Raw genomic sequence first — 26912 nt, forward strand, 5'->3', positions numbered from 1 at the left:
AGTTTCGGATGAACTTACGATAAAAGTTTCCAAACCCTAGGAACCTCTGCACATCCTTCTTGGTTTTGGGTGTTTTCCATTCCAGCACTGCTTGAACCTTGCCGGGGTCCATGGCCAACCCCTTGTCTGACAGGCGGTACCCCAGGAATTCCACCTCCTTGGTATGAAACTGACACTTCTCCAGTTTCACCCACAGCCTGTTGGCTTGCAGCCTGCTCAACACTTCTCTGACGTCTCTCACATGTTGCTCCTCATTCTCCGAATACACCAACACATCATCTAGGAAGGCCACGCAATTCTTGTAGAGCAAAGGCCCCAGTACGTGGTTCATGAACGATTGAAAACACGCGGAGCCTGCTTGTAATCCAAAAGGCATCACGAGATATTCAAATGCCCCCAAAGGGGTAAACATGGTGGTTTTCCATTCATCCCCTTTCCTTATACGTATCAGGTTGTACACCCACCTTAGGTCCAGCTTTGTAAAAATCTTTCCCTTTCGCACCCTGGTCAAAATATCATCAATCCTGGGCATAGGAAAAGCCGCCGGCTCTGTCACTGCATTTAACCGCCTGAAATCACATACAAGTCTTGGCTTGTCCGTGTGCTTTTTATCCACAAAAAACACTGGGCTACCCCCCGCTGCCTTGGACTCTCTGATGAAGCCTCTCTTCAGGTTCTTGTCAATGAACTCTCGCAACTCCTGCATTTCCCTGTCTGACATGGCATACAACTTGCCTACAGGAAGCTGTGCTCCAGGGAGTAAATTGATCTGGCAATCAAAGGGCCTATGCGGGGGTAGTTGGTCAGCTTCCTTCTCGCTGAACACGTCGCTGAGATCTGCATACTGTGGTGGCACCTTCACCTTCTCCATTACTTCAGTCCCTGCTAGGGTGGCTTGGGCCCCTGCTGAACCCTTTTCCCCCTTGCAGTGTTCTAAGCAATGCGCTGAACCGAAGGAAACCACTCTTTGATGCCAGCCCACCAGCGGATCATGTAGGGCTAGCCAGCTCATTCCCAAAATAATGGGAGCGCCTCCCAAGGTGGCCACATTAAACGCTATCAGTTCTGTGTGCCTTGCCACCCTCATTATCATTGGGACGGTCTGCAAGCTGACTCCTCCGCCCAACAGTTCCCTGCCATCGATCGTGGTCACCTGCAGGGGGTTGCTTAAAGGGATCGTCTGTATCTGGTGTTCAGCAGCAAACTCCTTGCTCATAAAATTGCAGGAGCTGCCTGAGTCCAACAGCGCCTTTATTTTTAGGGGGTGTCCATTTTGCAGCTCTAGCGACACTTCAATCACTAGAGCAGGTCGAGGAGCTTCTGGCACGGGCACTTTCACTGCTTTTTGGCCTGGCTGCAGTGTCCCGACTGTGGCAACCAGGCGTTGGCTTTTACCTGCTCCGTTTCTCCCGGCTCTCCCCCCTCAACAGCTCCCACCATCCCTTGCCATTCCTTCCTCTGGGGGCAGACTCTGGCAAAGTGGCCTGGCTGTTGGCAGAGATAGCATTTCCGGACCCCTTTTCCCCTCCTTCTTAGCCCCCTCACTGGGCTTTGAAACTGCGCGCGCGCGGGCTGTTCCGACTTCCATCGGCTCTGCCGGCGGGAAAGCTGGCTCAGGAATGTCTGGAATGCGGAACTCCTTCCAACGTTCCCCTCTCCCTTCCCGCCTCTCCAAGGCTCTTGCCTCCTGGCGCGCTCCTATGGTCAGCGCAGATTTGGTCAGCTGATCCATAGACACCGCCCTGGGGCTCCGGGACAGTTCGTCTTTCACAGCCGAAGACAGACCTTCTTCAAATAGCATCTGAATGGGTGCCGCCGATAAATCCCACCCCAATCTGTGAATCAGCATGGTAAATTCAGTCCAGTACTCACGGACAGATCGGCTTCCCTGCTTGCAAGCCATTAGCTGTCTGCGCACCACCCCTTCCTCAATATCGCTGGAAAACATGATATCCATTGCACGAAAGAACTTCATAGTGTCCTTTAGGATGTCATTGTGCGTTGCCATCAGGGGTCGAACCCAGTCCCGCGCCCCCTTCTCAAGATGCCCAATTACGAAAGCAACTCGCGATTCCTCATCAGGGAACTCATCAAACTGCACATTAAGGGCATATTGCATCTCTGTCCTAAAGGCATGGTAATCCTTGGGGTCCCCCCCAAACTTCTGCACCAATCCTGGTACCTTTCTGGGGAACTGCGTGGTTCTCCCCTTCTTGTCTGCATCCTGAGCCCTTCTCTCCTCGAGCCTCGCCGTCTGCAGCGCAAGTTGGACCTCCAATGCTCGGTATCTTTCTTCCAAGCTTGGACCAGCTCCACCCCCTGCTCCTCCAGCTCCGGCTGGGTCGCTCATGATGCTTTCTCCTGCACAGGCAGCGTACAGAGACTGTCAGACTGCTGTGAGGGGATGATTAGCTGCTTGTGCTTAAAATTGTGCTCCCTCAGAGTTTGTGCGGCTCCACAAACCTCTGTGTGTGACAGAGCTCCTCAGACATGTCTGCTCTAGTCACTCGTAGAGTCTGACAGTGGCTGCCTGCGGAAGCACTTCCAGCAAAGAAGCTCCTTAACGGAAACGCGTCTCCTGGACTCACGACGTGGCAGCTTCCGGCGAAGCATGGGTCTCCCTATGGTTGCTTCTGACACCTCCCCGCTGTTTTCGCTGGACGTGTCTCTCACCCCTCCCTCTCCCCTGCTAGTTCCTGCCTTGGCTGCTGCGTCTCTCTCAGCATTCCTGAGGTCCTCCTCCAGAGACCCCTCGCTCCCCCTGCTGGTCCCTGCTTTAGCTGCTGACTCCCTCCCAGCCTCTGGGAGCCCTACCACCTCCCTTTCCTCTGATGTCAGTTCCCTGACAGTTATTGTTTGCTATTATTAGGGCAAATCTGGCAATTAAAGCTTTTCATTTTCCCAATATTAAATTCAGTTCAGTTTGCAATATACAGTGTATATATTTTAAAGCATCCTTGAAATTTTATCCACATTTTAATGTGAATTTATTCTAATATGCATATGTTCTAGGCAATTTTGCCTACTATATTGGACGGTACTGCAGACTTTAATGATGCAAGGGTTATGGGGAAAACACCAGTTTTTCACTGGGCAAGTCACCAGTTTACAGTGTAATCCCGTGGTTCCCATCATGGGGCACACACCACATTGATTTGATTTTTAAGGGAGGCAATTCAAGAATGAATTATTGACAGTTAATGGCCTTTTAGGCCTCCTCCATGTGAATAGGAGTTTTTGAATAATAAGAATTATATGTCACGAGGAGGGGGGGAATCAAGATTTTAGAGATGCTTAGGTGGGGCATGGCCACAAAACGGTTAAAATACATGATTTAAAAGAATAAGGGATACCTGCTGAAGGAAAGGAGGGAAGTCACAAGCTCGGCAGAACTAAAAGTATATATGTGGTTTGATGTATTGTATAAAACTGTGTTGAGAAAATAATAAAAATTTATTGGGGGGGGGAATGGTTGGGAACCACTGGTGTAATCCTAACAACATCTATTCAAAAGTAAGTCCTATTGATTTCAATGGGGTTTACTCTTACGTGAGTGAGGTTAGGGTTGCAGATTTACCTTTTAAACAACATAGAACAGTCATAACCATGACTACACAGAAGTACTCAGAAATAAGTCCAGTGCGGTTAGAATTGAAGTCTTAGTAAAGAGAGCAAAAGCTGGACTGGACTGGAGCCCTTTCCCCCACTTTCCAATGGCTCTCTTGTGCAATCAAGCCTAAGGAGAAAGCAATCCTTCCTTTCTCCCTGAGCAAATTGCATTCTTTCTCCTGTTGCAATACACACATGCTATCCACAGTCCATCATTTTCCACCATAACATTTTGCCAATTTGCCTCCCAATCTTGCCTCCCATTCCCAAATAAAAATGCAAACTGTTTAAGAATTTTAAAAAGTTTATTATAAAAAGAAACTCACACTATCCACTGAAGCTCTCTCTCCCTATTAGCAAATACTAATTGATAAATATCCCAGCTGCTCAAATTAAAAACCACCCCTTCCTCTCCCTGTCTACAAAAAGCCTGCTTTGAGAGCTTTCTGGATGTGTGGTCTTGAATGAAACAGCTCTACCATAATCAGCACAGCTCAGGAACCTCAGGAACCATCATGCGACATTTGGCTAAACCCACTACAGTTTTAAAAGTTTCAGTTTTCCATCTTGATTCAAAGTGATGTCCAATTGTATCCAAACACAGAAGAAAAACTGCTCCTTGATCTCAGGAACCATAATGCAAAATGGGGTTGCTGTACCTTAAGAGGTGTTCGAATGCATCACAAACAACAAAGAACTTCCCAACAGGCACTGTAAATGATGCCACAACAAGCATCTTTGGCATTGTGTTCTTTCAATCAACTGAGAAGACCTATTTGCAAACTCCATTTGAGCCATCCTTTCATTGGAGAAGCTTCAGTGCTCTACTCCCTTAGACTCAGTTCCCCTTCTGTAAAGCAACAGTGAGTTGCTTTTGCAGAGTCATTGTGAGGATTAATGAGATTAGGAAATGCTGTTATCCATGCTGAGCTTTAGGACTGGGCAAGTTATAAAGTAAACAGATAAAGCATAGCAGAAAGGTAATCAGCTTTTTCACGTACAGAAATGTTTATGCACTTTTTTCCTCCTAAGCAGTTGGCATTCCAGAAGTGGTCTGTAATAAACTGTTTAATAGTTTTGAATTCAAATATGTGCATGACCAGAAGCAAGAAATATGGGAAGTGGGAATTCCCTGTTTTTTACGCTGAGAAAACAACTTTTCAATTCAGTGAGCCAGCTGAGTTCAATGCCCTCCTGGGGATGAAAATAATTTGTTCTATAATGCTAGGATATTTTCTTCTTTCTTACAACTAACACATATGCACCTATCTACCTATCAAAAGAGTTCAGTTCCCTTGGCAGAATGAATTGTGAAGGAGGTAGAGAAAGGGCTTGAAGTTGGGCACAACTATGAACTGATTTGTCTCTTGCTTCTGAAGATGATGCCTTGGAACTTCAATTTCATCAGTGCCAAGAGGAAATGAACATTGTGATGTAGGAGGGCTCCTATATGAGATCCGGATGAATGAGGGCCCAGCCTCCCCAGCTAAAAATAGTGGGTGATGTGAAAGTCTGGAACCCTGGATAGATGCTACCAGTTATAGAGGACCGTGTTGGTCTAGATCAGGCATGGCCAAACTTGACCCTCCATCTGTTTGGGGACAACAACTTCCACCACCCCTAGCTAACAGGACCAGTGGTGAGGGATGATGGGAACTGTAGTCCCAAAACATCCAGAGAGCCAAGTTTGGCCATACCTGGTCTAGATGCACCAAAAAAAACACAGAAGATAGATTTATTGTTTTATCTACAGTATTTATATACCACTTTTGAACAAACTTCGACATGAACATCTATTTAAAAGGATTTCACTTGCTCAGTATCCACATAAATTTCACACCAGCTTGCACACTTGGTCCTCAGTCTACCTACACCTGCACACATTCACTCACACTTACACAGTCCTTTACTCTGCACAATTACTGGTCCCCAAAAAGACTGTGTGACAACACTGGTAGCCTAATACTTAGGAAACTTAAGAGGACCTCAAGGCAACTAGGGATGGTGCTCTCCAACTCTTTAGTGAATGGGTGTTGAATACACATCCTCTAACTGCTGATGGATTCCTTCTTTCTGAATGGGGTGGTGTGAGAAGGGTCCAAAGGAAAGCATCTGATTTGTATCTCAGATAATTATAGACTATGATACAGACTCACATCACTGTGGAGGATAGTGTTCTTATTGCTGGTTACTTGTTAAAATCAAAGGAAGCCACCAGCTTGTTGATATAAATAATAAAGGTTTTTTACAAAGGGTGAAAGACCCCTGGACTGTTAAGTCCAGTCAAAGGCAACTATGGGGTTGTGGAGCTCATCTCCGCTTTCAGGCCAAGGGAGCCGGTGTTTGTCCACAGACAGCTTTCTGGGTCATGTGGCCAGCATGACTAAACTGCTTCTGGAGCAACGGAACACCATGATGGAAACCAGAGCACATGGAAATGCTGTTTACCTTCCTGCTGCAGTGGTATCTATTTATCTACTTGCACTGGTGTGCTTTTGAACTGCTAGGTTGGCAGAAGCTGAGACAGAGCAACAGGAGCTCACCCAATCGTGGGGATTCAAACCGCTGACCTTTCAATTGGAGAGCCCAAGAGGCTCGGTGGTTTAGACCACAACGCCACCCACTCCCCAAGATATAAATAATATCTTATACATGTCAACACAGAGATAAGTCCTGTTGAATTCAATAGGACTTACGAAACAAGCTGGTATAGGATTGCTGTAGCTTATACTTCTTCCTACAAATACTGCACAATATTAGTTCAGAAGATATGTCTACAATAAGAGAAGCTTACATGTATTTTTTAAAAACAAACCAACAGGATATTCATCTAACGAAAGTCACAACTGACTGTACTTCTGCTGACGCCTTTGCCAATACAATGGCAAGAGGAAAACTTGAGCCTGCTCATCACCTGTCAATAAAACAAACCTTAAGAATGCCCCCACCAATACAATTTCCTGACATTCTATAATGTATTTTAAAGGAATGCGCAATACATGAGATGGACAGCTCTTGTCATTTGTTATGATGGGAGTTCTATATATAAGTTCCTATTTGCCATGTGAAAAATTCATCCCTTATTCTGCTTGAATCATGTCGCTCCTCTTCAGTACAACAAACTAGGCTGACTACTCATTTATTCTACAGCATTTTCCCTATCCGTAAATCATGGTATTTCTGCCCAACTCTGCTGAGCCACTTGTCTGATCCATCCTTGTTATATTTGGGTTATTTCCACAATCAAAACAGGCAGTGCAACATTTCATGCAGGGAGGGGGAGACAATATTTTACTATAATATGGCGACTTTCCCAAACGGCACCCTTCTCGTTTTTATAATATACTATTACATTTAACAAGGTTGCTTTCATTTCACGCTTAGGGTGCTATATACAAAATCGAAAGGATTATTAAGATACGAATAAAGAGGATCGTGTTTTTGTAACACATACAGGCTGCCTGGGAGCTTTCTGTTTTAATGAAGGGGAAATGATGACAGCAATAAGAATAACAACAAACCCCAGAAACAAAACTCAGGACAAGTGCAGTTAACTTCATCGCTTGGGAATACCCAGCATAAGAAGAAGAAGAAGAGTTTGGATTTGATATCCCGCCTTTCACTCCCTTTAAGGAGTCTCAAAGCGGCTAACATTCTCCTTTCCCTTCCTCCCCCACAACAAACACTCTGTGAGGTGAGTGGGGCTGAGAGACTTCACAGAAGTGTGACTGGCCCAAGGTCACTCAGCAGCTGCAGGTGGAGGAGCGGGGAAGCGAACCCAGTTCACTAGATTACAAGTCCACTGCTCTTAACCACTACACCACACTGGCTCTCAATCCAATAATCCAATATACAGTGGTTTGGCTGATGGCAAGTCTACCTTCTTGTCCTTACCTTCAAAAACTTTTATCACCTTGCATCCTTACCCATCCCTCTCACACCCCAAGAGACCCCTGGCTTTTGCTCCTCTGCCTCCTCCACCCAGAGACACAAAATCTCCCTGCTCCCTGATATGATTCCTTTCAATCTTATCTGCTGCCTCTTACTTATAGGCTTTTATTTATTTATTTTAAAGAGAAATGAGGAATAGATAATCAAACAAATGCTTTCTGTGTGTACATGTAGAGAGAAGGAGCAGAAGCAGGGGAAGGGGTTCATGTGGCTAGTGATCCCTGCTAGCTAGGGATCTTGGGAGTTGTAGGCCAAAAATATCTGGAGGGCCGAGGAAGTCTGGTCTAGACCAACACAGCCTTCATTCATGCATCCAGTGTTCATTCATTTGTAGATTTGTATATGGAGTCAGCAACACAGTAAGCGTCGTTAATTAAAAAGGAGGATTTATTGCAAGAAGAAACAGATAGCTCTGGATGGCTGTAACATAGCCTCTGGGATCATCAATCAAGATGACCCTTCTGAATACTGTTTCCGGGTTCCACAGAAGATATTGCATTTTTGAACCTTGCGTCTTTTGCTTTGTTTACGGTCTAACAGCCCGCCCCTTAGCCAACTCTTAGGAGAGACTGGATCAGCTCCAACTTCTTCCCGGTCTGACAGACTACTTCCTTCTCTGTTCCTGCCTGATTGAACTTCCCAAGAGCTTTGGCTGTCTTCTGTCCACTGTACAATGCGAGGGTGGGCCTTTACTTCCAGTGTTGCCTCTTCTGTCCGAAACTGCCTTCCAGAATATCTCTCTGAGACTACCTGTCTTACTTCTTTCAAACCTTTTCTCAGACCTTTATCAAGAGGCCTTGGGAACAAGTTGCTGGTCCCATTACCTTACTCAAAGCCTAAGGATGTTTAACTGAAATCACAGATCCTTCCCCTCTTTATCTCTGTGTCCACCACCCTTGCCTTCCTCTGTTGTATCCATTGTCTCTGTTTTTGTATTGCAAACCCTTGGAATTCTCTTGTTCCCTGTAAAGTGTCATGTGTATATATGACATGATGATGATGATGACAGAAGAAAGCAAGAACTACAATTGTGCAAAATTACTGCACTCCATTCCTCATCCTCCCCCTTAGAGCGATGAGGTAGATCTTATTATTCCATGTCACCAGCCCATGCTAGCTGTGTCGTTTCATTTTCCCTCTGTGCCGGGCTGATAACTGCTGATTATGTCACATAGCTCTGCCTCAGGAGAGTAAAGCAGAAGAACAGACTTACCTCATTTCTCCTAAACTGAGATCACTGTTTGGGCTTTTTGGAAAACAGCTGAAGGGGTTTCAGCATTCTTTCCTATTCTCACAGCAACTTTATATTTTTCAAAGTTGGATACCAGTCACCCTTTTGTTCTCAACGTCCATTTTTAGTTCATTTACTATGTTGCTACTCCATGCTTTTTTCTTACTCCTCATAAAATCATAGGAAGTAGATTAGTTCAAGAGATAAATGAGGATGTGGAATTGCCTTCAGGGCCGTCTTAAGTATATATATATCTGGCGCTGTGGTGCAAAGATCCCTCCAGCTCCCCCTCCACCCGTTTCCCAGAGTTGCTGACCTTTTTACGGTGCTGCTGGCAGCTTTGCGGGGCTGGAGGAGGCGGGAAGCAGCTTCCTCCGGTGGGGAAGAGGCAGAGGCTCCGGGTGCAGCGCTGCTTCAGTGAGGTGGGCAAGGGCGGTGAGCTGATGCTGGGAGGCGCCGCATCCAGCCTCCGCCTCTTCCCTGGTGCCCTCCAGAACTTGGCGCCCCGGCACCCCATGCCACTTGCCTCTATGGGCAAGATGCCCCTGATTGCCTTATACAGGGACAGATTATTGAGCCATCTAATTCATGGGTAGCTGGTGTGATGCTCTCCACGTGTTCTTGGACTACAACTCCCATAATCCTTAACCATTGGCTATGGTGACTGGGGTTTATGGGAGTTGTAGTCTTACAACATCTAGGGAAGGGTCAATGTGGTGCTCTCTAGATCCAAGGGTAGCTGCTGTGGTGCTCTATCTTTCTACAAAATTATCTTAAGTGTTAGATGCAGGTTTTTGATGAGTCATTTTATTGTATCGAACCCTACTGAAATCATGTATATATTCCAATAAAGCTTTGATAATTTGAATCCCATAGTGTCCACTCTGATGGGCAAGCATGCTCTCCAAGTGGGATGTTCCCTTCCCACAAGGAGGCACACAATCCAAACTCCTTTCCAACGTCCATGCATTCTCTGCTGCTGCTCCCAATGTTTTCACACAATGGAATTCCAGGAAGGAGAGCTGTACATGTACAGATCTGGAAACAAAAAATTACGGCGTTCCTAACCGGGAGCAGAGTGCAGTCATTTCTGGCATTCCATTCAATGTGTGTATGTTGGGGGCAGAAAATGTTTTCCCAGTCGCCCTCCCATGCAGAATATACATGGAGAGCTAGTGACTGAACAACCCTTGCTGGTTCGGAAGCAAAATTGCTGCCAATATTGTATGTAGATGACCAGGTTTCTCTGGAAGGGCAGAACCAGTCTGATGCATTGATCGCATTGCAAGATTTGTCCGCATCAGCAAATCTTCAAATGCAAGTAACAGCTTCAGAATATTTGCATGGGCTCTTAACTTCATTAGTTTGATTACTTCTGGGTCATGTTTTCTTAGGTGATTAAGCAGCTCAATCAACTAAATGAATGGGGAATCTTGACTTTGCTGATGCAAGTCACATCCATTCAGATTTTGAACATACACTGTCTCCTTTCTTATACGAGGGAGCTAGAAACATATTACTTCAAACCTCTTGAATTAAGAGGATAATACCACTTTGTAAATACAGGCGTATAAGCCCTACAGAAAATTATCTCTTTTAAAGTAAAATATTTTAATTTTTTTTTGGCATTTACATTGACATGGCCCATACAAACGGAGTAGAATGTAGAACCCCCATACCACAGAGGAATCAGTAGAGCTCTTTCCTGGAACTGTTGCCAGTTTGCATGCACTGCAACCAGTACACTCATTCCATGACAGGTCCTACATGCATCCAACAACTGTGTCCTTTCCTCAAGCATTTAAGCAACTCCTAAGAAAGAAGAAGGCCCAAGAAATTTTGCTGCTTGAGGTATCTCCTCACCCACAAGTCAAGGTGCATAGTATCCAAAGCTGGCTGATAATCTCACAAGCACCTTTCTCCCCACTCCTTGGCAGTAAGAATAAATAACTAGCAATTTCCTGCCCTTTTAGGACACCAAAAATATGTTGCCCATAGGGTCTGCCCTGGGTGGCCTGGTGGAAGAGCAAATAATCTTCTGGATTCACAGACAGCTCTCCTTGCTCTCCTGTGTTCCTTACAAGATGGCACCCCTTATCAGCCTGATGTTTCCATTTTACATATGGCTGATGAATTTTGATGATGTTATGCAACCATTCATTCAAAGCTGGAATGCTTGGATTGGCGAAATCTCAAACCAAAGGAGTGCTGGACATGAAAACCAGCCATTTTTCTTCCTGCTACAGCTTATCTTGAGAGAACAAATGTGGTATAGAGGATAGAGTCTGACTATGACCTGGGAAACCAGGGTTCAAATCCCACCTCGGCCATGAAGTTTTCACTGAGTGACCTTGGGCCAGTCTCTTATTCCCTACCTCACAGGGTTGTTGTGGAGATTAAATGAGATGGGACAAAGCCACCTTGAACTCCTTGGAGAAAACGGTGGGATATATATGAAATATATAAAATTAAAATTTGTTTCCAAAGGCTGCTAGAATATTATCTGCAAGGAAGTGGAAATTGTCTACAGTACCTTCTATCACACAATGGCTTTGGAAAATAATGGAATTTGCTGCTATGGCTCAATTGACACACTTTCTTAGATTTAAATTAGAGGTGGAGAAGCTCTGATCCATGGGCCACTTCTGGTTTTCTAAGGAGACCAGTTTATCTCATGATGATTTTCCCCCAAACATGCCCACCCATCCATCAGCTGGTGACAGTCAGCTGATGGGCAGTAGGACAGAGTTTAATCCTGCATTGACTGTTTGCCTTGTTCCCAAGGCAGTAGGATTTAATCCACACTCCTCTGCTGATGGAGTAGGGACTAAACAGCACTTGTGAGAAGTGCTTTAAGGTACATCCATGCTCTCATTTCAGCTGAGATCAGAGTGAAAGGGACTCTTCTAAAAGCCTCTCCTGCTTTCCTCTTAAATCCCCAATCTGACTCCAATCTCAAAGGTGGGGGATTTGCAAAGGCTTGTGTGAGCCTACAGCCACCTCCCTTTTAAGATTGGAGCAAAAGGGATTTTGACAATTGGGCAGCTTTGACAAATTTTGGCCACAAGGTAGATCCTTATAAGGAGTCAAAAACATTCCCCACCCCTTATTTAGGGAATAAAAACAAAGAAATTACATTATTTTTGACAAGATAGAATATTTTTTATTGAATATTGTCAAAGAAATCATGTAAGCTTTGGGTTTAGAATGCTCTAAGAATTCTCAGTCTATTGTCAATTAGTATTGTAAATTAGCATATTATAACCCAATTTTTGAAATGAAATAGCGTATTTAATTATAGTCCCTCATTTGTGTTCAATTATTTTTTCATATTGTCAGAGTCTTTTGAAAACTGATCTTGACTGCTAATTTTTGTTAGAAATACTTATTAATGTCAATTACAAGATAATAGCAATAAAAAGTTGCATTAAAAAATGGGGGAAATGAAATGATAGTGGGACCTCTCTGTTATCAAACATAGTGAGCATCCTGGCAGGAAAAAATAACAACAAGATTGGGACAACCAAATATCTGGATGTATGTATGTATGAAGTATTTATGTTAGTCTGGGCATCTAGATATGCCGAATATCTAGGTGACCAGAGGAGCTGGAATATTGTACTGAAGGAGCTTAAGGGAGGAGAGGATTCATTCAAAACACAGAGAACATACATTCTTTTTCTTCTTTGATAATCACTCATAGCCAAGTAAGATTGTCTTCCATAAACACGGTTTTAACAGTGAGTCTGTAAGTGTCTGTGGAGGCCAAATCCGGATCCACACATACTTCTACAGTGGGGGGACATAGGTTTCCAGGTGGAAGCTGATCATGGTGAGGGTTTGCCAAACGTGCCTTCCTCTTAGCACATTTCTCCTTTTTGTCCGGAGTCCAAATGTCTTCAAAACCCATGACACTTTTGGTAAAGGCTGTTCTCCAACTGGAGCTCTCGCATGCTAGTGTTTCACAGTTGTTGGTGTTTACACTACATCTTTTTAGATTTGCCTTGAGAGAGTCTTTAAACCTCTTTTGTTGACCACCAGCATTACGCTTTCCATTTTTAAGTTTGGAATAGAGTAGTTGCATTTTAAAGTTTGGAATAGAGCCAGCGTGCTGTAGTGGTTAAGAGTGGTGGACTTGTAATCTGGTGAACTGGGTTTGCTTCCCCGCTCCTCCACATGCAGCTGCCAGGTGACCTTGGGCTAGTCACACTTCTCTGAAGTCTCTCAGCCCCACTCACCTCACAGAGTGTTTGTTGTGGGGGAGGAAGGGAAAGGAGATTGTTAGCCGCTTTGAGACTCCTTAAGGGGAGTGAAAGGTGGGATATGAAGTCCAAACTTTTCTTCTTCTTCTTCTTCTTCTTCTTCTTCTTCCTCCTCCTCCTCCTCCTCCTCCTCCTCCTCCTCCTCCTCCTCCTCTTTGGAAGACAATAATCAGGCATCAGCACAAAATGGCCAGTCCAACGAAGTTGATGTTGAAGAATCATTGCTTAAGTGAGGAGAGGATTCATGCAAAACACAGAGAACATACATATAGGTAACACAATATGATAATTTTTGTATTCATTAAAGGAGCATGTCTGCTAAGATGAAGCAACATTTGGAGTGTAATCCTATGCATCTTTCCTCATTCCATTCAGTAGTACTTCAATATAGGTAATTCCACTGATTCCTTAAAATCAGAAGAAGAAAAAAAGAATACTTTGGCATGCCTTGTTAATGACAATGTTAGAAACTCAGATATATATGCCAGGCTCCAAATGGCTCCTTAAACCAAGGTTACAGTCGCCACAACAGTATGTCTCCATTTTTTGTTTCCATTTTGTAGCAAGATGGCTCTTTAAATCTTATTTTTCTAATGATAGACTGACTGTGATTAGCAGTTAAACACCTGGCTACTTCAGATAACATCCTTGAGCTAGATTAAGAACTTAAGAGGACTTCAAGAAGAAAAGTCACTTGATCCAGGGTCAGTCCACATATATATTGGCCTGTTCTGACCTCTTTTTCTTAATGGCGGCACAGACCGTTCATAACGTAAAAATATTCTTCATAGTGGAGTGGGGTAAGTGAAGACAAGCTACGACAATGAACTATAATATTGTTCACTGCTCCTGCACAGAAGCAGCATTTTGGCTCCAGAAACTCATTCCAATTGTGCAGATAAAAGATAACACATTCTACAGGATGTGTTGCTAGTGTGTGAAAACAGTCAAGATCTAAGGATCCCCGGGCATGGACCTCCAGATGTCAGAGATGTCAGGTGCCATTGTGGTGCCTGGGCATCTCCACTTGGTCACAAGTGGCCAATTGTTAGGTGCAAAATGTGCCTGGCACCTGGCTAATTTCGAACACTGATGACACAGTAACGCCAACCACCCCAATTTGTCTCATTATTCGGGGTACACACAAAGTCAATGCATGCCCCTAGTCTCTACCACTTTTCTGTATTGTTGTTATTTATTTTCTTCCCTGCTCTCTCCCTCTCTGCTACACATTGCACTTGTTTCCATTGATCAGATTTCATTTCAGCCCCACAATTAGCATCTTAGAAACCAGCGCAAGGATGCCTGCTAGTCCAATGGGGTTCTCCCCTCTTCTCCCCCTGCATATCCCCACACCTCCTCCAAATCCACTCTGGAGTAGGAGGAGGACCCACAAAACAGCCCATGGGGTGTAGAGGGGAAACTGTTCCATCTGCAAGCAGAAATACTTGCACTGATGGAACAACTGTATTACTGCATAGAATTCTACCCCATATATTTATTTCCTTTCATTTTTATGCAGCTATGAATGCTAGAAGCGTGTTTAAAAATAAAATGTCGGCATGTTTAGATTACTGAGCTCTGCTCCAGTTAGCGAATTCTGCCCTAGAGTACCAATCCTGTGGATATTCAGAATAAAAACAAGTCTTCCCTGAACTGCAATGTTCCTTGAGCAGAACCTTGTCTTTTATTTCCTTTTTGTATTTATAGCATTTATCTGCAGGAGGAAATAATGAAAACTTAATGTGCATCCTATCTCTTCAAGGGTTTTGCTATAATGTGTCTTTGTCTGCCAATTTTTCCCCCTTGCTGAAAGTAGAAAGAGTCACAAACTGCGGTGCATAACCTTGACCCCACTTTTCTTCACTACAAAACAAGTAGCTTTCAAAGCAGCTTTCACTGATGTAGACTGTTGACTGTGATGAACTAATTACTGCCCAGAGAGGATTACACACAGGTTTGTTCCAAATCGGGGCTCTCTGAATGTGCTTTGCTGAGCTTCTTCTTGTTTTGTTTAGGTTTTCTGTAGTTCTGAAGTCTCCAAAGCATTATTCCATATATATAGATATATACACACATCTGAAAGGAAGGAAGGAAGAAAAGATAGGCCAAACTTTACTGTGGGTTTGTGAATATTTCATGAAGATAAGTTTCCATTGATTCTTTGCTTTATAAACAAGAGAAGTGTGTAAGGTCATACGTTGGGGAATGAACAAACGTTTTTGCTACTGTTCTACTTTGGGAAACACTCGGAGAAGGAAGGAGGTCTTGAGATAGTGGCTGTTGATCACAAGATGCTGGGAATCGATAGGATGAAGCTAAAAGAAATGGGTAATGCTCTGATGTTCTCAGGTGAGGCATTTTCTGTCAGGAAGGTGGGAAGCACTGATGCTTCTGTAAAACGCAAAATCGCTGCTGAATTATTTTTTTGTTGTCTTGCTCACCTGTGTTCAGTGAGTATGAATTCCAAGAGATATAGGTCTGGCCAGCATCCTCAGGCAGATGCTGAGTCTTCAGAGCTCCAGAATGGCCCATTGTTCCTCTGCAGCTGCTGGCAACTTTACTGGCCAAGGGAGCCGACCTTTGTCCACAGACAGTTTTCCGGGTCATGTGGCCAGCATGACTAAGCCGCTTCTGGTGAAACCAGAGAAGCGCACGGAAATGCCGTTTACCTTCCCGCCGGAGCGGTACCTATTTATCTACTTGCAATGGTTTGCTTTCAAAATGCTAGGTTGGCAGGAGCTGGGACCGAGCAACAGGAGCTCACCCCGTCACGGGGATTTGAACCGCCGACCTTCCAATTTAATATGATTTAATTATGTGATTAATTTCATTGTGGTTTAGTCAAAGGGAAATGTCAAAAGAAAGGCAGAAAGCAACGCAATTATTTATCCAACGTATGCAGACTAAAAAATAATAATAGTGAATGCTTCCTGTATTCACTTGCATGATTTCCATCGCTAACCTTGGATGAACGTGCCAACTGCAGCAATTCCCATTCTCGTTTCCCTTCGAACAGAATTCTTTGACTTCCCTATTTGTGGGACATGTGTGAGTAAGTTTGGGAAGAAATACCACTGCTCTTGTGCCTGCTTGAAAGCTACTGAGGAACAGTATTAGACAGTGCTATTTTTCTTGGAAAAGAGGTGCCAGAACTCACCATGAACACCTCCCTCATGCTCATCTGAGAGATGCTGAAACTGAGTGCCAGCACGTTCCAGCTGAAATAAACCTCTGGTTTTAGAGGTGTGTGTGTGTGTGTGTGTGTGTGTGTGTGTGTATCCAGCAGTGAAACCTGAACTCAGTGACGCAAATAAGTCTAAATATAATTATAATGAATAGGTTCACCTGGATTTGGGTTTTTTTTTATATATATATATATAAAGGTAGCGCTCATCTACCCTAAAACTGAAACATCGGCAATACAGTAGTATCATCTTGAAATGAATGCTTGTTGGAATTGCTGAACATTGAGACCTTAATTACAGGAAGTTTATTTCACAGCACCCCTACTTATCCAAGACAGACGCTATAGGAGCATGCCAGTCTTAACACAATGTGTCATGCTTTTTAATGGGCGCAGTACAAAGACTTCTCTTAATCTCCCCCTCCCCCAGCTTCAACCTTACCACACTGAATAATGGGCAAACCTTTTAACATGAAGACAAAATGCCTGAATACAGATCAAATGGTCTATCTAGTAAGAAATTGTTACTAGCCATGGAGGGGGGGGGGATGAAGCAATTGTTTAAAACTGCTTCAGAAAAATTGGCTATTTTGCTGGTGTTGGAAATGGTGCATCTCTTCAACATTTTAAGGCTGGAACTGATTTATTTTTAAAGAACAGTTTAATTGAACAAATTGAAATTAAAGGTATACTATTTCATTATAATAGTTAACAATTCCAATTCCATGTATACTTATCAAATGTATAGTTATTATTATTATCTAAACACACACACACACACACACACACACACACACACACAACTATATTTTGTATAAATTCAGCCCAAACGTCATTATTATCTGGTTTCTCTACAGATTGTATAAAGTTTGGAAGCATACATTTAGCCCAGTAGGGTGGAGATCAAAAACTTCCATTTTTGATTCCCTGTGATGCCCAAAATTGGGGAACTGTGGTTTGTTTAAACAAAAGAATGCTATAGATAATTAGATGCAGGATTTGGCTTTTAAAAAAATATTAACTCACAGTTGTTTAATGCACATATAAAAATCTTCTTTGCATCAATTCTGACCAATAATTTGCCTTGCCCAAGACTATCTCCTCTATAGGGAAATAAGGGAAACCCTTCAGGCTGCAGGTGGGAGATACAAGTTTTGAAGACCCTACCCGCAAATAGAAAACTAGTGTAGCAGGCAGCAGGCTGAGATGGAATATTGTTCCTAGATGTGCTTGGTTTTTTCCAGAGAGTTGTTTTAATATGTGGAAGCTTTACATTTGGATCCCTTCCAGTGGGGATTCAGGCCTCATCATGGGACTCAAACTGCCTTGGTCGCAGTGACTGATGATCTCTGGCAGGCTAGGGACAAAGGTGAGAGTTGTTTCCTAGTTCTGCTGGATCTCTCAGCGGCCCATCTGGTTGGGTTTCCCCAGCCATTCTGGGCAGCTCCCAACAGAATATTAAAAGCACAATAAAATGTGAAACATTAAAAACTTCCCTATACAGGGCTGCCTTCAGATGTCTTCTAAATGTCAGATAGTGGTTTATTTCTTTGACATCTGATGGGAGGGCATTCTACAGGGCGGGCGCCATTACTGAGAAGGCCCTCTGCCTGGTTCCCTGTAACTTCACTTCTTGCAGGGGCAGAACCACCAGAATCATCATCATCATCATCAGTGAACCATTGCCAAAGTATCACCTGGATCAGCCTTGCACAACCTGGTGCCCTCCGGTTGTCCTCCAGGTCCCATCATCCACAATCTTTGACCAGGTTGGGGAAAGCTGAGATAAATGGATCAGTGCAAGTACAAGCTTCTCTGATAGCCTGAAGACAAGTCTCCTCTCATCTTCCATAGGTTCGAGTGAGCAAAGAAGCTGAGTTGACCAGACTGAAGATGGGTCTTTTTTGATGTCCAGATCACTCAAGAAAAACAAAGCAAGTTTCATCTTCCCATCCAAACTTTTTTCCTATTTCCTTTCAGTAGAGGGAAATCTTAGGAAGCTGAAAGTCAGCAGCCAAAAGACCCCAGATGGAGAGACGAAGCTAAAACTGAACTTTTGCAAATTGTCACTCTTTAGTGAGCAAAACAAATTGGCTGCTATTGCTACTGATAGAACTACTCAGGCATAAGGTGGTTGAAGATCTTTGCAGAAATACTCCAAGCAAGAGCAGAACTTTGAAAGTATAATATGATTCCACTTAAATGTAAGTGCTCTGGTTCCAATTTCTGGAGATTATAGGCAGAAACATAGAATTAAGGGCTCCATAGAGCCCTTTGGGTGAACAAGATGCATTTTTACTTTGGTCAAACCTCTCATTTCATTTTGTTGACCAAATACATTTCATTACATTTTTGTCAACAGAATGTAATTTTGCTCTGATCATTCTGTCAAGAAAAAGGCAGCAACATAACATCTTCTGGTCTGCAAAAAGAAATTGCAGATTCAGTTCATTTTGGTGTATGAAAGGTATGGACTGTGCAAACTGGAAAAATGATTATTCCCCCTGCCTCAAGTGACAGAGAACTCAAATTATTGATACGGTAAAAATCTGTTCTTTTTCTTATTTTTTAAAAGCCCATTGTTTGAATGCATGTTGAAAATGGAAGGATTCTCTAAAGATCCATTCTAACGCACTTATGGGTCTTCTGTATACTTTCAGGGTTTCCAACAACTTCTGATTTATCAATGAGTCATAGAAAATGAACTTAATGGAACTTGTAGGATATATATAGGGTTGCAGTCTAAATCACATACAATTAAATCAGATTTAATTATGACTGACTTAAGTAAAGGTAAAGTTAAAGGACCCCTGGACGGTTAAGTCCAGTCAAAGGTGATTATGGGGTTGCGGAGCTCATCTTGCTTTCAGGCCGAGGGAGCCGGTGTTTGTCCACAGACAGCTTTCTGGGTCATGTGGCCAGCATGATTAAACTGCTTCTGGACACCGTGATAGAAACCAGAGCACACAGAAATGCCATTTACCTTCCCGCCGCAGCGGTACCTGTTTATCTATTTGCACTGGTGTGCTTTCGAACTGCTAGGTTGGCAGGAGCTGGGACTGAGCAACGGGAGCTCACCCCGTCACACAAATTCTTCCTTTCTTGTCCTTCAGCTCATCACAAAGCCCCCAGTCTCAATCCACTCCCTCTCTTCCTGGGATAACCTAAAATGCTCGTTTTGTGACAAACAATGGCATCCAGTGCTAGTCTTATTCAGATCCATTGAAGTTAATGGACATGACTTAAGTGGGTCCATTAATTTCAGTGGGTCTACTCTGAACAGGCATTAAATACAAGCCAAGATTCATAACAGGGTGTTTCTTTGCCTTTCTCTTAATGAACTCTCTTTTCTGGGTTAAGTCCTACGAAGTCTTGATTCTGTCCGTTACGTCTTGGAAACCTTACAGGGATACTCTGTACATCTCCCCCAAAAAGTTCATGTTTTGAGGCTTTTCTTAGATTTTTTAAAACATTTTTTTAGTGAAAATAGCCCAACTTGCCATGTGTCTGGGTTTTCCTGGACAGTTTGCTGATTCATCAAAAAAAAAAAAAATAATCCTAGAAAACCTGGACGTATGACAGCCCTAGCTATCTAGACCAAGAGTCTTGAGGTACACATGCTAGCACTTGTGAATTTGGCTCAGGTGTTAGTTTTCTAAGATGGCTGTACCAGATGGATATCAGTCTGTCTTTCAATAGGGACTGCAAAGGAAAACATTTCCCCTCGTGACCAGATTATTCCCCCAGATCATACATAGTTCCTAAAAGAACTCTCGGGAAATGGAATCAGGTTCATGTCAGGTACATGTGTCCGCGAGTAAGCATGACAACTATTTTCTAAGTAGTTGTTTAAATGAGAAGTAAATCCAGACTCTTTGAATAAAATTGAATAAAATTGTCTGTTGAGATGAAAGCTTATTAAAACAATTAAAAGGCCAGCCTTTCATCCTTGTTCTGAGAAATGCCTAGGTCTGTTTTTGGCTGCCTTCCATTCTGTTATGCTTAAACTGTTGATACAGGACCGTAACTCTCTGGCAATGCTGATTCTCAGCCGTGTGGAGCAGGAAAACATTGTAGGTTGTAAAATATGTGTTTTGTCAACTGAGATGCAGCGATGCCCATCAACTCTTTTAAACCTCTGCCACTGACAAATGTGTGGAACGGGAACCATAAGCCATCACTTCACTGAAAACATTGACAATCTGTTTTGGAAGAGAGAGTGGCTGGCGGCAATGGAATTTGGCTGTTTGTGAAAGTGTCTACAATGGGATTAACCATTTCCTCCCTTGACGCTTGTCCTGATGAGCTTCTGAAGAGCAAGTTCTGTGCCTGCAAGTTCTGTGTGTGAAGTACGTGTGTGGATGGTAGTGCACAGAAATCTTTGACTTCTCTGTAGCTACCATAGGAAACACATCTATTGCTCCACCCCCTTTTGTCTCTGGCCTCACCCACCACCAGCATGTTCCTGGAGAGTTGCCTGGGAAGTCATGTGGCCTTCAAACTGAAAAAGGTTTGTCACCCCTGCTCCAAATTGGTAGAGCTTCTATTTGGAGGTACAAAGTAAAATAAAAATAAATATGCTGGATATCTGTTCCTTTGACTGATCCTGGACACTCTGGAAATTACATCTCTCACTATATCAAACAAATAAGAAATATGGAATGTTATCCAGGAGCACAAGCCACCGAGAACTTGTCCTGTTGAAGTGAATGGGAGTTGCGCAAGAGAGCATTTCACTGTGGTGAAGTGAGTGCAGGAGAACACCCCTGTGGATTGTAATGAACGAAGGGGGAAACTGAGGGTTACGTTATGAATCTTCTCTTTTCCCACAGGCTCAACCCACACTTTTAATCTTCTTTCACCATCATCTTCATAATATATGCCAGGTGTGTATACGAATTGGTCCCATGCTTATCAGTAGGGTAGTGAAACCCTAAGGTCGGGGGTTTCAATGACCACTCAGGGGGCTCCCCACCGATGTAGGGAAAAAATAGTTTGCAGATATCTAAAGAAGAGAAAAATGAGTTGAAAAAATGTGGGAAGGATTGCTGATTATTTCTTCCTCTGCATACACTTCTTCATGGGTTTTCTAATTCATATATATATATATATATATAGAGAGAGAGAGAGCATGCTATCAGCTGACTTTTTGACAGATCTGTCGCAGCAATTGCTTTACTTCCATCAGTCATCAGATATCCCCTACCTTAATCTTCTTCAGAGATTGCAGCAGTTGTTGCAGTCTTCCTCTTACTTCAAGTTCTTATCCAAAATAAAAATTCCTTCCAGTAGCACCTTAAAGACCAACTAAGTTAGTTCTTGGTATGAGCTTTCGTGTGCATGCACACTTCTTCAGATACACACTTCTTCAGATACATGTGTGTATCTGAAGAAGTGTGCATGCACACGAAAGCTCATACCAAGAACTAACTTAGTTGGTCTTTAAGGTGCTACTGGAAGGAATTTTTATTTTGACTATGGCAGACCAACACGGCTACCTATCTGTAACTGGATTCAAGTTCTTATGTTCATAGAATCATAGAATCATAGAATCATAGAGTTGGAAGAGACCACAAGGGTTCTTCTATGGCTATTTCAAGCACCATGTTCTTGTTACTTCCCAGTTTCATTATTGCATTTGATGCATTCTGTGTGGGTGTTGCTTAGCTGATAGACCACAAGGAAGTTACCTGAGAACTTTATTGCCTTTATTAAAGATAGAACAGAAACAAGAAATTCCCGCCTCCTTCCTGATACAGCTAAGTCCAGTGCAACCCATACCCTCCAACATTTCTTTGAAGAAAATTGGGATATCCTATTCAACAACAACAATTTTGTTATTTATACCCCACCCATCTGATTTGGTTGCTTCAACCAGGCCTAAGCTGCCTTCAGATTTAGCCTCAAGGGAAATTTGAAGTGATTTTAAAGCATTTTAGAATCATAGAATTGTAGAGTTGGAAGGGGCCTGAGGATCATCTAGGCCAACCCACTGCAATGTAGAAATGCACAGCTGTCCCATACAGGTATTGAACCTTGATGTTATCAGCACCACACTCTAACCAACCGAACTTGTTAGAATTCCTGCTCCATGATTGCAGCCATGGGATTGTTGCCTATCACATGACGGTATATGTTTTGACTCCACAAAGTGGGAAGTGACAGAAACAGGATGTTTGTGTTCCGTGAAGTGGGACTATTGTGCTTGGCTCTTTTTCTCTTTGCTGTCTGATGCTAGAGAGAGAGGGAGCCATGTTGCAGTGCTCCGTGTGTGTTTATATGTAAATAAAGTAGATTAGCCAAAATGCTGAGTTCTGTCACGCGAGATGCGCAAACTCTGCGGATCCCTAAGTGTGCCGAAGTCTGTTGGCATCGGTCGCTGTGATGTTCAGGCTGAAGAAAGCTTTTGAAGCTCCCGAACGATCAACCAGGAGGGAGAGAACATGCCAGTGGGACATGTGTCTCTGCCAGGGTCCTACTTGAGTGTAGGCTGAACTCCTGACACCCAGGCTATCCATCTTTCTCAGGCAAAACATCTCTAGGACTATTAAGCAAAGTTAAACAAGTGTGCTAAAATTTGCCAGATTTCTCAGGGAGAGCCAATGCGGTTTTCACACATTTGGGTATTACCTGTGGGTAGGAAAAATCTCCTGTGGTGCAACAATGTTTATCTCCATTGTTGGCACGTAAGATAGCTCCCCCACTTGCAGCACTGCATGGAATACTATTTTTACACAGAAAGGACCCAGAGAATGGCATAAAGGCACACAAAGCAGTGCTGTCCTTGAAGATAAACAGGACTATCAAGTAGATACCCTAGGAACCACCTGCGAGCAGCTCTTAAGTGTGGCATATAAATTGAGTATTGGTCTCTGTTTGCCACACACACACACAGAGAGACACACACATTGAAGCAGCTGAAAGGATACCGATGGTGAATAATTTTTCAAATGTCAGACACATTTATACCACCAAGCCATGCTAGAATCGACTAACAGCTATGCTAATTTCTCTTAGTCCAAACATCTGGCGCCCTAAATTGGTACTAGTGGCATAGCCCGAAAGGTCAACATGTGCAAAACCCTTGTCAAATTAGTACCAGAGGTAATTGCCCTTGGAATCATATGCTTGAATGCTTGAAACTTTTGGTGGGCTAGTTTGAGCATTTGAAGGATCATTTCACAGGGCCCAATTCACTCTGCTGCTAGGGCCATACCACTTTTGTGGGGGACGGAGGCCAAATGGGATAGCAGATGATGGAAATGGCTCGCCCAAAGATAGAAAAGACCCAGCAAGCCTCTTTTATCAATTTATTTCTTCCCCTTCCCCCGTGACCATTTGTAAAGTGAAGCTCCTGACAACGTCATGATGCTGGCAACATCATTTCTTCAGATAGTGATGGTGGCGGTGATGATTTCTTTCATTTATGAATCACTCCTTATGAAGCACCTCAAAGTGGTTTCACAGCTGCTTATATAAAAAACAGTTGATCAATTGCACATATAAAACCAATTAAAGACCATGACATATATACAAATAAACATATATACATATATACATATAAACAAATTCAATAGGAATACTGGCCAAGAATTTAAAAAATCAATTTAGAAGGCTGGTTGAAGACACTCAAAATACAGTAGAAATGACCAGGGCTTTTTTTCCAGCCGGAACTTGCCAGAACTCAGTTCCAACAGCTCTCAGGTGGGTGCCATTGTCATTACAGTAGTACCTCAGGTTAAGAACTTAATTCATTCTGGAGGTCCGTTCTTAACCTGAGGTACCACTTTAACTAATGGGGCCTCCTGCTGCTGCTGTGCCGCCACCACACGATTTCTGTTCTCATCCTGAAGCAAAGTTCTTAACCCGAGGTACTATTTCTAGGTTAGCCGAGTTCTGTAACCTAAAGTGTCTGTAACCCGAGGTACCACTTGTCAGGGGTTCAGGAGCAGAGGCGAGGGCAAGGGAGGAAACAGAGAGCGAGGGGGAGGAGGCAGAAGAAAGGATGAGTGACGACGACGACCCGAGATCTCCGAGTCTGTCCAGTGAATCAGAAGATTCACAAAGAGGAGCACCAGTGGCAAGGGCAAGGGGGGAGACTAGGGGGACACCCCAGGAAGAAAGAGCCAGAGGGGACTCAGAGGGGAGCAGTTGGAGATCGGGACCTACGTCACCGCCAGAGAGTAGGGAAGAGGAAGAGCGCCTGGGAACTAGCGCTGGCAGCTCACAACAGGAGGGAGGGCACGAGTCAGGAGTGGCCACACCTTCATCGGGGAGCGAAGTGACGGTTAGACGGAAAGTGGAAGGTTGGGCGCGCGCGCCAAGTTCAAATGCACAGGAAGGTGGCGCAGTAGGCAGCCCGGAAAGAGAGCCAGGTCCTAAAGCCCGGCGCAAGGAGACAGGGGAGTCAGGGGGGTCAGCGTCAGAAGAATCCCGGAAGGGAGAGACCCAGGGGGGCAGAGGGACCCAGAGGAGAACTGTCAGGCGGAAAAGGTGGAGCAGGGCTAGGATATTAAGTTGGTGCGCAAGGGGCGGAGACTCAGAAGGAGCTTCGCCGACCTAAGCATAAGGCGTAGGGTTGCACGCAGCAGCTCAAGAATGGAGACTGTAACTCAATAAAGACTTTTAATCAACAACCGCTGGCTAGCGTGATCCTCTGTGAGCTAGGATCTGGAAGTAACCCTGACAGTAAGCTCCTTCTCTTCAAATTGTGGACATCCACGACCTCGCGGAGAGGAGGGAAAGCGGGTGCCTACAAGAAAGCTCACGAACGGTAGACAATATGACGGCCGAACAGCAAATAACGGAACTCAGAGACGCGGTTTCACGACTGACTGCCGAGGCGGTGGCGTCCAGGAAGAGAGAGGAGGACGCAGCGGCCGCCTACAGGGATCTCCAGGTCAGGTTGGACGTGCTTACGAAGCAGGGGCAACAGACACCCAAATCAGAGGGGATTGGGTTGGGGAGACGCACAGGCAGTCTGGTCTCGCACTTCGATGGGAATTTGCAACAGTACCCCAATTTTAGAGCAGACGTAATGTGTGCACTACAACTACTGCACAAAGACTTTAGAGATGAACAAGAGAAAGTGGGGTTCATCATGTCCCATTTGCATGGAGACGCTAAAGCATGGCTGCGCAATTTGTGGAGGGATAAGGATCCTGCGCTCCAAAATGCGGACGCCTTTATTAAAGCGATGGATGGCTGTTTTTTATCAAGCATTGACGTGGATCTTGCCCGAAGGGAGGTGCACGGACTAAGACAAGGGAGGGCCAGCGTACGGCAATATCATGCCCGCTTTTTCGCTTTGGTCAGTGCCCTGGAATGGGACAGAGATTCGGCTCCCGTCAGAGACCTTTTTTGGGAGGGCTTGAACAGCTCGGTGAAAGATGAGATTGCGAGGGGGGAGAGACCCCGGACCACGCAGGAGATCGTTCAGAGGGCGCTGGCGGTGGGAGTGCGGCTGGAAGAACGTCCGTGGAGCAGGGACGAAGGGCGCAGCGGGCGCGAACCAGCCAGGGGCTCCTCCTTCCTTCCCAGAGAAGCAGCGCGTGCGCAATCCACGCCCCCAACAGGGGGAGGGGTGGAACCGATGGAGGTTGGGAGTGCAAGGGCTCAGTCAGCAGCCAGAGCCCTAGCACCGGCAGCAGTGAAAGCGAAGCCTCCTAGAGGGAACAGGAAGTGTTACATCTGCGAGGATCCAGGCCATTTGGCGAAAGAGTGTCCCCGGAGGCTCCACAAGCACACTGCAGCCTCAGCAATGGTGACTGCAGCAACGCAGCAAGGAGAACCACAGCAGGGAAACGACGATGTCTGGCTGGAAGAGGAGGCACTGGGGCCCAGCCAGACGTGTCAGTGAAGCAGTCCCCAGAGATTTTACCGCCCATGGACCCCCTCCCGCCCAAGCCAGTAGTGAGGCTCACCGCATCGCTCCAGCTACCCAATGGAATCACCATGGACGTGCCAATCACCGTCGACTCGGGAAGCAATGCAGACTTCATAGGGCAGGACTTTGTCGACCGGCACGCTATACAGTTGCTGCCTGCCACGCTGCCCCTGCAGGTTGTCACGGTGATGGCAGGGAGCTGTTAGGGGGGCAAGTGGTGAAGCAGACGCCACCTATGGTGCTGCGGCTTGGAAATCACAAGGAGATTATCAGCTTCAACGTCACTCAACTCTCGGACACGCCTATCGTATTGGGCATGAGTTGGCTGGACAGGCACAGCCCGACGCTGGCTTGGTACCAGAGGCAGCTGACCTTCGGCTCTTCCTTTTGTGCTGAACACTGCATCATGCCCCAGCAGGAAGGGGAGCAAGAGGAGTCACAGCTGCTGCTCGGCACGCTGCAAGCGATTCCCCACAAGTACGCAGAATTTTTGGAGGTTTTCTGCGAGAAGGAGGCAGACAAGCTACCCCCCCACAGACCATATGACTGCAAGATTGACCTGCTGCCGGGGGCGGCGCTGCCCAAAGGGAAGCTGTATTCCATGTCTGAAGACGAACTGCAGGAACTCAAGGAGTTCATTGATCATAATTTGAAACGCGGTTTCATCCGAGAGTCCCAGGCAGCGGGGGGCAGTCCTGTATTCTTTGTGAAGAAGCGAGACACGCCCCAGAAAAGGCTCGTGGTGGACTACCGCATTTTGAACAGTGTCACCAAGCCGTCGGACTT

This window comes from Podarcis vaucheri (assembly GCF_965113315.1).
Source record: "Podarcis vaucheri genome assembly, chromosome: 17".
Taxonomy (NCBI): domain Eukaryota; kingdom Metazoa; phylum Chordata; class Lepidosauria; order Squamata; family Lacertidae; genus Podarcis; species Podarcis vaucheri.